We start from the raw sequence: 12,359 nt of genomic DNA, 5'->3' as shown, positions 1-12,359 counted from the left end.
GTCCCAGTATTGAGGGTGGTGCTGCAGCGCTGCCTGTGTTAGATGAACATAGTACACTCCCTACACATGGTTGAGCACAGGCAGTGTAATGTTTGGCATCCCTTTTACATTATGTGAGAGTCAAGGAGAGGTGTTATTCCCTGGGTCCCTCCTGTGTCAGTGTATGTGCTATGCGATGCCTCTTTGCCAAGGCCAGGGCATACTGGGCATGTCTCCTTCTGCCTACTGGGGGAGGCTCAGCTTGTTGTTCCTCCAAATCACTCTATGCCTGTGCAGGCCTTGGCAATGGTGGGGGGCTGTGTGGCCCTGCCACATGCTGTTCCTGCTGCAGCTGCTTCTGCAGGATCATATTGTGTAGCATGGCACATACAAGGACAGTTTGGGTACATGTAGCTGGTGAGTACTGCAAGGCTCCACTGGATGTGTCCAGACACTGGAACCATGACTTGAGCATCTGAAACACACACTCTACTATAATTCTGGTCTGTGCATGTGCCTCATTATGGAGTACTTGTTCGGGTGTGTGTGCATTTCTGATGGGTGCCATCAGCCACGGCTCCAGTGCGTATCCAGCATCCTCCACTAGGTGACCGTGAGGGATGTCCCCATTGGAAAATCTGTGGTACAGCTGCGTCAGATGCCAGATGTGGGAATTGCGATAGCTTCCAGGGCAGCCAGCTCACACATTCATTATTATGCCCTGGGCATTGCATACAACCTGACAGTTGATGGAGGGAAAGCCATTGCGGTTGATGTAGACCCTACCATGCTCATCAGGTGGTGCTTTGATGCATATGATGGTGCAGTCTATAGCACCCACTACCTCAGGGTATTCTGCTATTTGGTGGAACATTTGCATATTGCTGGCCAATGCCTCACGGGTGTTGGGAAAATATACGTGCTCACCAACATGTGCTGGCATGGCTTCCAGGATCTGGTGGAGTACCCTGGATGCTGATGCCTGTGAAATCCCCATCATATCCCTAGTTGGCCTTTGGAAGTTACCTGTAGCTAGTATTATTAGGCCTACACATACCTTGGTATCCACTGGGATGGGTTCCCCACTGTTAGGTCTGTGTGTGAGATGTGGCTGGCACAGTTCAACAATTTGCTGTAGGAGGTCCCTGCCCATCCTATAGTGCTCTACTATCTCCAGCTCATGTAGCCCCTGGTAGGTTACCCTGGGTCTGTACACTCTTCTCAATCTCCTCACTGTGGGTTGGTCAACAGCATTCACATTCTCACAACCTTCAGCCTCTTCCACAAGTTGTTGTATGATAGCTATTGCAGACCCTATCATTTTGCTGTTGTAAGTGTTAAAAGTTCCCTGCCTGTTTACACCAGTGGTGTAGAGTGTGGGAAATACCAGAGTGGAAGGTGTTTGCATAGTTTATAGTAGTGTTCTGGGCTGGGCTGGTCTGCTACCTGTGTAATTGTCTGATTCTGATACATTTCACCTGCCAGCTATGCTGGTTCTCCTTGATTACCTTCCTACTGCTGTTTTCCCTTCCCATTGCCTTCCTGTTTAAGCCCGGGGGTGTGCTGTGCAAACAGAGTGCTCAGATGTGCACAGTGCTGCTATTTCCTGGTTTAACTTTTTTTTTCTTCCTTTAAAACCTGGTGTGCGGCACACACACCCACTTAGGCAATATAAAGTGTGTTAGGCAGATTCAGACACACCCCCTAGCTTAGCTGTGCTAAGCTAGGAGCAAATCCAAGCCATAGGGCTTCAATCCGCTTACAGTATGCCTGACACCACCCCCCCCCACGATGTCAGCTAGCTCTTAGGCTTGCACCAAGCTATTCCTACTCTTACACTGTAGGGACCTGACTAGAATGCTGGGGAAAACTGGGATTCACTATCATTACCCTCATTTGCATAGGATTGCCTGCTAATGCATAGTTACATGTCTCACACTGAGCCTCCCCCCTTAGAAACCACTACTCACTGGCCATGTTGTCTTCTGCCTGCCATTGACTTGGATGGCAGATTAGTGATTTTAGTTAGAATGCTTAATTTAGGTTTATTTTGTTATTTTCCCCCGATCTCATTTGCGTGCCACTGCCCTATGCTTAAACAGCCGAGATCAGCTAAAAAAAAATAAAAGTTGATTTTTTTATTTTTTGGCTGTTTGCAATGCCAATGGCCTTGTTCTTGGCAATTGGCATGCTTCCAAACTGATATGCAGCCTTTATTTGGAGCTGTCACAGCTCCATTTTGGATTTTGCAGAAATGTACTTGGTTACTAACCAAGTACATTTCTGCAGATTGCACTAGTCCTGCATGGCCAGTTGCAAGCTTCCTGGATTGCAATTTCACCTCATTTGCATGGATTTCTCCTGCAAATCGGGTGATTTGCATACAGGGGCTTAGTCCATGCAGGACTAATGCAGGAGCGCTCGTGCACATCCCTAAAGGCTGTTCCTAGATCACACGGCAGACATATTGCCTACTAGAGCTCCTGCACTGATCCTGCACGCCATGCAAGACATAGAGAATCTGGGGGACAGTCTGTACAACACACTGAAGTGATCCTTTTAAATGTCTTCAATATCAGCATCATAATCAGACTTTTCTTTTTTAGCTTGCTGTTGATACTGCATTTTCTAGATTGTGTAAGTGGATAGGTAGGTGGTTCAAATCCAGCATTGCTTAAACAGTATGAATGTGTGTATGTGTCTTTACTGTCATGTAAAACTGGTTCCATTAAAATATCCATTGTGTACAGTTCCACTTAGGAAACATATTTACACTGAGAGAGGGTTCCCCATCAGTTTTTTGCATTCTTATACAAAACTAATTTTGTGCAACACCTTAAGATAATGTTTTCATTGTTTTCATCAGACTTCTCTCGTGATGCTTGCTGTTGCTACTGTATTTTGGTTTAAAATCTAGCAGTAAGTGACTACTGTGAGTGTGTGCCCCTCTTGTGCTGTGTAGCAATGAGTTCACCTACATATATGATGTGTAACTTTGTGGTGGACAGTGGGCTTTCCCACCACTTTTATTCCCATTTAGCCGACACATCACTCTGATGAAATAATAGTGATGTCATCATTTTGAATGTGCACATGCATCATAAACAAACATTTTATGCAATGCTTATGATTCTTGCAATATACTATAGCTTGTGATATTAGATACATAGTCAATATGAAACAAAACAGTACTCCATACACTCAGTTGTGTCAGTAAGTGGTGAATTTCATATAGGTAAGAACAGTGCAATCCACATATCTGATGTGTACATGTATAGGTCAAGAGGTCACTTTCACTACTTTCTGTCCATTTTAGCACAGATGAGCTCTTTGTTAAACACTGATGATGACATTTGTTGACATGTACCTCATCTAAACCTATGAGCATGCCTTCTCCCGTCGTAAGAAGAAATGATACATTGTTCTTTAGCTTGTTGCTTTAGTAAGCCATGAGTTCGAGTAGGGATTTTCTGCTCATTTTGTATGATTGTGCTTCTACTGTCACAGCAATGCATTATGAAATGCATGTATTTGGGTGTACCTACCATCATGCAATACCTTGTCACCTGGAGATAGATCTCACTACTCTTTTAACCAGCTCATAGGCACAAGTATGCCTTGTGACAAAAAGATGATGTGATGCATTAAATTACACACTATCTCACAACTGTAGTAAGACCTCTCTTGTAGCATTTTCTGTCTACACAATATCATATATCTTATGCAGTCACATAGGCAAGTGTTTGAAACCTGTAAATACTAAATATTGTCATTGTGTGTCAGCATACTTTTATGCATGAATTATATCCACCACAGTTATAATGTGTACATTTAGCATGGAAGAGGACTCCCCCATTACTTTTACCTCAAACTGCTTTGCAACACAATGATGATATCATGATTTCAAATATGTTCTGTCTCACAGTTGCAGTAAGACTTTGCCGTTAGCATACATGGTTAATACGCAGTTCTCTAGCTTGTAGACTTACATAGTTTACTGTTCAACTCAAGTAAAAGGCAACATTATTTGAGTGTACTGATATGACACATGCAACATTGTATCAAGTTATTTCTATCCAGTTTTATGTTGAACAAAGACATTTCAACACACTGGGAATTTCATTTTTTTATTTTATTTATTTATTGACATTTGTTAACCGGGTTAGTCCAGCTGGGCTAGTAGCCGATTTTCAGTGGACACCCGAGGAGAAAAGCTCCAGTTACAAAAACAATGTACAGTATTATACAGATTTACACTCCATGATAATATAAATTACCAATACAGGTAAAAAAAGAAAAACAAAGTAGGAAGAAAACCAAGAGAAAAAATAGTAGCAAAGTCAGATTGAAATATATGAGCTGTCAATGTTTAGAGATTACAATTTCTGGATAAATACCATTAGGTTACAAAGTGAAAAAAGTTGTGTCTAAAACAAGTGGACATATGAAGAGAATTGCAATGTAAAAAAAGATGAGGAGTTAGGTAGGGTCCTGACAGGGACAGGTTTTGTTGTTAAGCAGGTAGAGTTTGAGCCTCATGACAGCCAAGTAGGTGTTCTGTGACTCTGGGGGACCAAGTGATCCTGTGGCACATGCAGTTAATACAGACTTGTATAGCATATCTATGCAGATAGGCAGTGATTTGAATCTGGGACTGTATGTGTGCAAAACAATGTGGACAGACAAGAGTGGTCTTGCCAACCAACAGTGATATTGGACTGTTCATAGTTTTGTGAAAAATAGCACAGCTACATCCTTTTCATCCCTCAGACAAATTTGAATTGGGTAAATCAACATCAAAAGCCCTTTGTTACTTCACACCTTGAGGTGTGTTATTTGTGACAACTTCCATTACTATTTCCTGTGCCAGATACAATTAATACACAATTCTATAGTGTGTAGCATGATTGGCAGGCTCTGAATCTGGTATGATCTGGCTGTCAGAATATTATGACAGATGGCAGTGGCTTAGGCAGAGAATGTAGATATGGCAGAGTAAGAGGGTCACTTTTTAATGTCTCACGCTCCATATTAGGGGAGTCATAACCATTACAATAGGCTAGTGATGCAATACCTTCAAGTGCGTTCTTCATAACACATCAGATATGCTTCTTTCATGGTGTCAGTGGTTGATACCCATCTGTCTAAGATCTGACCTTGGTACGTGTTCAAATCTGGCATTATATAAATGCTGAGTACATCAGTGAATGTTCACAAGCATGACTTATTTTCCCATTAATAATGACTTGTATTGAATAATTTCACACAAACATTTATGTATAAATGTAATTCTTTTCTTCACACTCTAGGGATTTATAGGATATGAGGGCTTATATATCATTTCTTAATGTGTGCCATGTTGCAAAATCATCGCAAAATGTGAGTGGGCCTGTGTTATGATATTTCTGGTGTTTTTGTGTTGGGTAGTTGATGTTTTTGTAGTCGTTGCTACACTTCCTTTGCATCATGCCTAATATAATGATGTAGGAGATGCATGCTGTTTAGTACAAAGCATATGAAGTAATGAATGTTCTGAGTTAGTTCTTGTCATGTAGTCTTCTTTGTCAAAATGTAAAAGAATTAGCTTGTGGAACGTTGGATCTTACAGCACGTGCACAACTGAGCTATTGTCCTACAGACAGACGATAATATTTGTTACAGGCTAATGTACAGCTGGGGCATTTGCTACTTAGTAAGCACATGTTAATGTTTCACTTGGGTGTGATGTGTGTCACGATAGTGTCATACAGGTCTTAGTAATGTTTTTAATGAGGCTTGCATCAGGGCTAAAATTAGGTTACAATATGCTTCATTCACATGTGTACTTTAATATACTTATTTAAGTCAGCCTGTATGGTACAGTACTTGCTCCAGGAAGAACACTTGTCATATCATTGATTACAGTAATACAAATGCATCATACTCAAGTAATTGTAACCTGTCACTTGCTTCATTTGCCCAGTGTCCAATGTATTAAAAGCATGACACTAGCCTGGAATTTTATTTTGCCCAAGTCTTGATTAAAACACATAAACACTTCCAATGTATTTTGATGCACATCATGACATTCAGTGACACACAGTCCCTTTGTCAGGGGACTGACTACATTTCAGTTGTACCTTGATTTATGGACATGTTCATGTATGCCACATGACCATGCCTCATTTTGCATGTTTGCAGATCATTATTTTGTTTATATCCTGGCAGTTTGACACACCCATGTATGTGTCATGTCCTTCTGTATTTTGTTATATACATGCACAGCATGCATGAACAGTCACAAAATTAATACAATTCACAATATTCAGTTTACTGAAAAAAATGCTTTTTTCATCAGTTAATTACTGTTATTGGAGTGACTGCACAGGTGTCTAAGATTCTTCCCTGTTGACTTCAACAATTGTCTTAGTTTATGGTGACAATTCTAAATGGGTGCAATATTTGTCAGCATAGAAGAGAATGGTCAACAGACCACGTTGCTTTGCCAGGGGTGGTCTGAACCTCTCCCCTCTAGGCTGTCAAATATTAGCTAAAACACTGACCTCCCCTATAGTGGCTTTTTTAAGCAATGCCAAAGTGAAACTACTTCTGACATAGCCAATCAAATCCAAGAAAATTTAAAGGTGTTACTGCTCAATTCTAAGAGTCTAAACAAGAAATTCCACTCCTATAAGCCCTCCTCACCCTACAGAATGCTGATGCTTGTGCAGTCGCTAAGACATAGTTTAAAGTTGCAGAGAGCACAGCAGCAGTGCAAGGCTATAGTGGTTTCCACACATTCAGACCAGTTACTACACAGGAAGGGACTAAAGGTGAAGGAGTCTCTTTTTAAATTAAATTTAAATAAACCTCTAGGCTGGTCAAGCAGAATAATGCACTTGAGCTTCTCCATATTCAAATCACCCTAGGCAAAATCCCATACCACTTCCTTGCAAGATATAAGTACCCCTCTGTGATCCAGGAATCCCATAACATGCATTTAAGCTTAGTTATCAACATCCAACCCAATACCACATTCATTGATGACTATAATTACCCCTCTATTAACTGGGAATCATACATGACATCAAACATGCAGACACAGAGATTCATGAACTTTGCAAACACAGACTCCCTGGACCAGATTGTCAATGTCAACCAGAGGTGCAAACATGCTGGTCCTTATTAATATTTGAGAGTGATGCACACCCCCTAGAGTAATGTCCTCCCTGGTAAGGTCAGACCACAAAACTGTCTTCTTTGAAGTAAAAATAAAACCCAGAATTCCTGCTAATCCTGGAATGTTCAGGAACATCTCTAAGGCTAACTTCCTATTATTAAGTGATAACCTGGCAAAATTTCAACACCCGCCCATAAAACCTAAGAACACTACTACTACCTATGCAGAGCTGTTCACAGACAACCTATACAAGTACACTAATAGCTGCAGAGAGGCAGCTGTAACCCCAAGGAATAAGTACAAAAATAACTAAAAGAACTAGCCATCCTGGTGGAGTCACACCAATAGGATCTATAACAGAAAGAAGAAAATCATGGCAGAAATTATGGGGTGTAGCACCCACCAAGAGAGAAGCACTCTCATCAAACAAAACAAACAACTCAAAGGACAAATAAAGTCAACCAAAGCCACATTTGAGGAAATTTGGCCACCCAGGTTAAGGACAACTACAAGGCATTCTTTGGCTATGTCCACAACCTCAAAGGCAATACACTATTGTGTGTAGAGCTTATTGTTAATGGATCCACCTATACGTAGCCAGAAGATATAGTAAACATACTGGCAGACAAATTCAACTCTAACTTTACCCCTCAATCCCCATCATCCTCGCCTCAGGAAATATCATCAAATACCCCCAACTATCACTAAGGAAAAGGTCCTCAATGATCTCTTGGAGGCCAAGAACACTGCATTGACAGGCCCAGGCCAGGCAATATCCCTGGATGCCTTCTATATATCATGAAACATGACCTATAAGGCCTTCTGGAATTGCTATTTAACAATAGCCTCCAAACAGGCTTTGTACCTAATGACTGCAGAACAGCTACAGTCATCCCTCTGCACAAAGGTGGGCCATCTACAGACCATGGAAACTACAGACCATGACATAAGAAACCTCCAAACACTTGAACCAACTTAATTTGATTTTGTCAAGGGCAGGTCATACCTAATCAACCAGATGGACTTCTTTGAGAAGGTCACCAAAGCAATGGATGAGGGCAAAATGGTTCACACTGCATACCTTAATCTGGCTAATACATTTGACACAATGCCAACATGTGCATTATTGAGAGACTCAGGTGGTTAGGTATAAATCCTTATGTCACATGGTGGATAGCCAGCCAGCTCACAGGCAATAGCGTGGAAGTTAGAATTGCAGAGTCCACCTCTACAAAGAGGCCAGTCAGAAGCAGAATCCCTCAGGAATTGGTCCTGGAACCTTTCCTTTTTGACATGTACTTCTCTAAAGTCAAAGTCAATGTCAAGGTCTTTTAGCTGACTAAATTTGCAGATGACTGCACATTAAAATCAATAGAAACCCCATTGGCACTAATGCTGTTCAGGAAGAGCTAACACAGAGAAATAACTTATGTTAGAGCTATGGACTAAAACTAATTGCCAAGAAATGCAATATAGCACCCTTTAAGAAGTCATCCACCCCTGGTAACTATCATATTGAGAACAGACCCTTACGAATCAACCCAGTAGTCAGGGACTTGGGGACAAACATAGACAGTAATCTAGCCTTTGACCATAAAATGTCTACAGTAGTGAGAAGATTATTCTATACTGTCCAAATTATAAACAACAGTCCAAGGAGGTCATTGTTCCACTGTATTCAGCATTCATCCGATCTATCACAGAGTATAATTCCTCTGTTGGTATATACCTAATCAGGCACATACAGCAACTGGAACTTCCACAGAGGTGCCACACTAAAAGCATATAGGACATAAGTAATATGTCCTACACAGAACACCTCAATGAGATCTATGCCTAGCATTACTAGGCATTGTCTGAACCCACTCTGCTGGACCTCCAGCATATCCATAAAACAAACAGTACCACAATTACACATTCTAAAGATTTAAACCTTGCCTGTGATATAAATAGGACTTATTGAAGAGATAGGTATGTATCTGAGATTACCCCTTCTATGGATCAAGCTCCTCCCTAACCGAATTAAATGTAAATTGGATGACTGGATGGGGAAAAGGAAATTCATCCCTGGTTTGGCACCTATGTTTCTCTTGGGCACAGGCAGCCTGTAAATGGTTCATCTCCATGTCCCCTGCTTGTAAATGTTTCATCCCCCAAGCCCCTGTTTATGCTTATCAAGGGTACCAGAACTTGTAAGAGATTTGGGGTGCATGGCTAAGCTTAAAAAAGGCCTTGGGATTGTTAGCATAGTAAACACCTATGAAACTATCAATCTATGAGCAGATGCTGCTGAATGTGTAGGCTTGGCCTCAAACAGATGCCCTATGCAGCTAGACTGAAGAAACTCCAGCTGCACTCGGTTGCATACCACCTACTCAGAGGTGATCTCTGCCTGACATACAAGGCCATGTCCAACCCAGAATTGATGGACATGCTCCACCTAAAGAAAATCTTATCTCCTTCAGCCACACACTCTAGGGGTCTAAACCTCACCACAACAATAAATAGGATGTGCTGGAGGGATAGATTCCTGTCCCAGAGACTTCCCATGCTTTGGAACAAGATTTCAATCTACATTAGGCAGAGCTCCTCGCTAACACTATTCAAGAGGAACCTTGACGAGTGGATGGGAAACAGAAAGTTTACCTCGGGGATCACTTCAGTGGCTCTGCTGGTCAGAGGCACAGGGAACTAAGTTAAGGGGGCAGTGAAAGCCAACACATTCTGGCTAGGCTTATAAATGCCTTCGGGCAGATAGCCTAGTACCTACCTATGAACTTATGAACCTATAGGGGACCACCAGATTGACTTCCTTTTTTGGAGGAGAGCATCTTGGTTCTATTTGGGATGGCATGATTCATGCACAAGTGGATGTGCTCGTACAGTGCTTTAGTGTAGGATTCAGCAGTCGAACTTTCAGTTCCCATCTACATGGGTGTCATGAAGTTTGTCACTTCTGACTTGAGTAGCATGAAGTTGGCCTTGGAGAAGTTTTTTACGGATGTTTCCTTACTGGGGGGTGGGGGTGGGATGTGGATGTCAAAGGTAATTAGCTTATGGTCAGACCTAACCAATGAGAGGGTGACCACTGGTGTGGAGCATTTATTTCCCATGTTGGCAATGACCAGGTCCAGGATATTGGACCCCCTGGTGGGACTATGGATTAATTGATCCAGGGCATTGGAATTTATGAATTCCAAGAACCGTTGGACAAAGGTGTTAGTACACTAGTAGTTTTCCCAGTTAATGGCAGGGTAGTTGAAATCACCCAGTATTTGGGTGTTTGGTTGTATCTTAATATTTTCCTGTATGTTTAGAAAGGTGTAATGAGAATCTTGGGGCATGGTGGGGGATCTGTAGCAAGCTACAATTTGGATTGCAGTCTTACCTAGTGTTAGCTGCACCAGGAGAATTCGGGATGCATTGTGTTGGGCAACTTGCCTGGAGGTGTGAATATCCTTGGTGAATATGGACACTCCTCCACCTTTAGTATTTCGGTCCTGGTTTGGTGGCCAAAAAGTGTGGTATGAGTTGCAGCCTGGTATTGTAGGTGTTTTTTTTTTTTTTGCCGTTGGTTTATATTTAGCAGAATTTTTGTGATCTAATATGGATATTTGTAACCAAAGCAGTACTATTTCCTGCCCATACCTTTCAACATGACTTTTGCCCACAAACTTAGGCTTTCACCTCTAAAGCTAGGCATATTTAAGGGAATATACAATAATAAGTAACTGAACTGTCTATACAAAGATTCTCTGTTACCAACAATAGTATAAAGGCCTCCTGTTATGCTTGATTTTTAAAGGTTAGCACTATGATTTTTTTATGCTCAGAGGTCGAGAGATATGTTCTGCCTTCTGACACTGCATGTATATAACAAATTATGCAGAAACTAAAAGATAAAATATTTAATATGAATTAGTCTATGTACTATACATACATCCCACTGAAGGATGGAAGGCCAGAAGTCTAATATAAGTCTAATATAAGCATCTTTATAATTTAAACATGCATCTATTTCTATATATGTGTCTGTTTGTGTGTGTGTGTGTGTGTGTGTGTGTGTGTGTGTGTGTGTGTGTGTGTGTGTGTGTGTGTGTGTGTGTGTGTGTGTGTGTGTGTAAGGGTTTTGGGTAAGAGCTGTGGTGTGTGTTAGTGTATTTTGTTGCGGTGAAGTGTGTGTGCGAGCAGAATGTAGCTTGTGTGGTGGTGTTGTGTGTGTGTTTGTGTGTAGTATGACCTTGGAGTTAGAATATTTAAGTAGGGGGGATGTGGGGGGTGCAGGGGGGCTTGCTCCCCCCCAATTTTATGTAGTAGAGAGCTTGTGTTTGCGTGTGAGGAGGATGGTGTCTGTGTGTGAGTGTGTGCATGCACTAGTAGTGCGAAAATTCAAAATCACTGGTGTGCAAGATTTTGAATTTCACCCTTCTGAGTTTTCTATGTTTCAAAAATTCAACTTTATATCTTCGAAATACTGAATTTCAACATTTCAGTATTTCGAGAATATAAAGTGAATAAATATATATATATATATATATATATATATATATATATATAGATATATATATATATATATATATATATATATATATATATATATATATATATATATATATATATATATATATATATATATATATATATATATATATATAGATAGATAGATAGATATAGATATAGATGTATATATGTATGTGTGTGTATTATGTTATATTTGCAGTACCCATTGTATTACATTGTAAGTCATACTGACTATTAGGTCTTTGTTTTTTTCTATTTCTTGTATTCACTAATGAACAATATTGAGTGCCTTGAACTTTATTACTTCCAAGTACTAAATAAAAACTGTTGGAAAATACAGATTTGTGTTTAAAATAATAACATTTGATCATAAATGCATCCACATCTTGGAATTTGTTTCACTAGCAAAAACTCCCTGGGATTCATTAATGTTTGTGTCCACATCACACTAAGCCTAGATGTTCCATTTGTGTTAGCGTACTGTGCAGCAGTGCTCACTAAATATGAAAGCCAAAAATGTAGAGCCCCTGAAATCATAGACACCCATTTTAAAACAGCCCTCTCCAAAGCCAAAAACACAGCATCAATGGGACCAGATGGTGTCCCAGGCTGCGTCCTACACAAGCTCAAAGACAAACTAACTCCTCACCTAAACAGACTGTTTAGACTCAGCCTCTCCACAGATTACATTAGGGTGGGA

This window comes from Protopterus annectens, chromosome 2.part1 (genome assembly GCF_019279795.1).
Source record: "Protopterus annectens isolate FY-2018-M chromosome 2.part1, PAN1.0, whole genome shotgun sequence".
Lineage (NCBI taxonomy): Eukaryota > Metazoa > Chordata > Ceratodontiformes > Protopteridae > Protopterus > Protopterus annectens.
The sequence above is the reverse complement of the archived record's forward strand: the minus strand, read 5'-3'. Positions refer to the sequence as shown.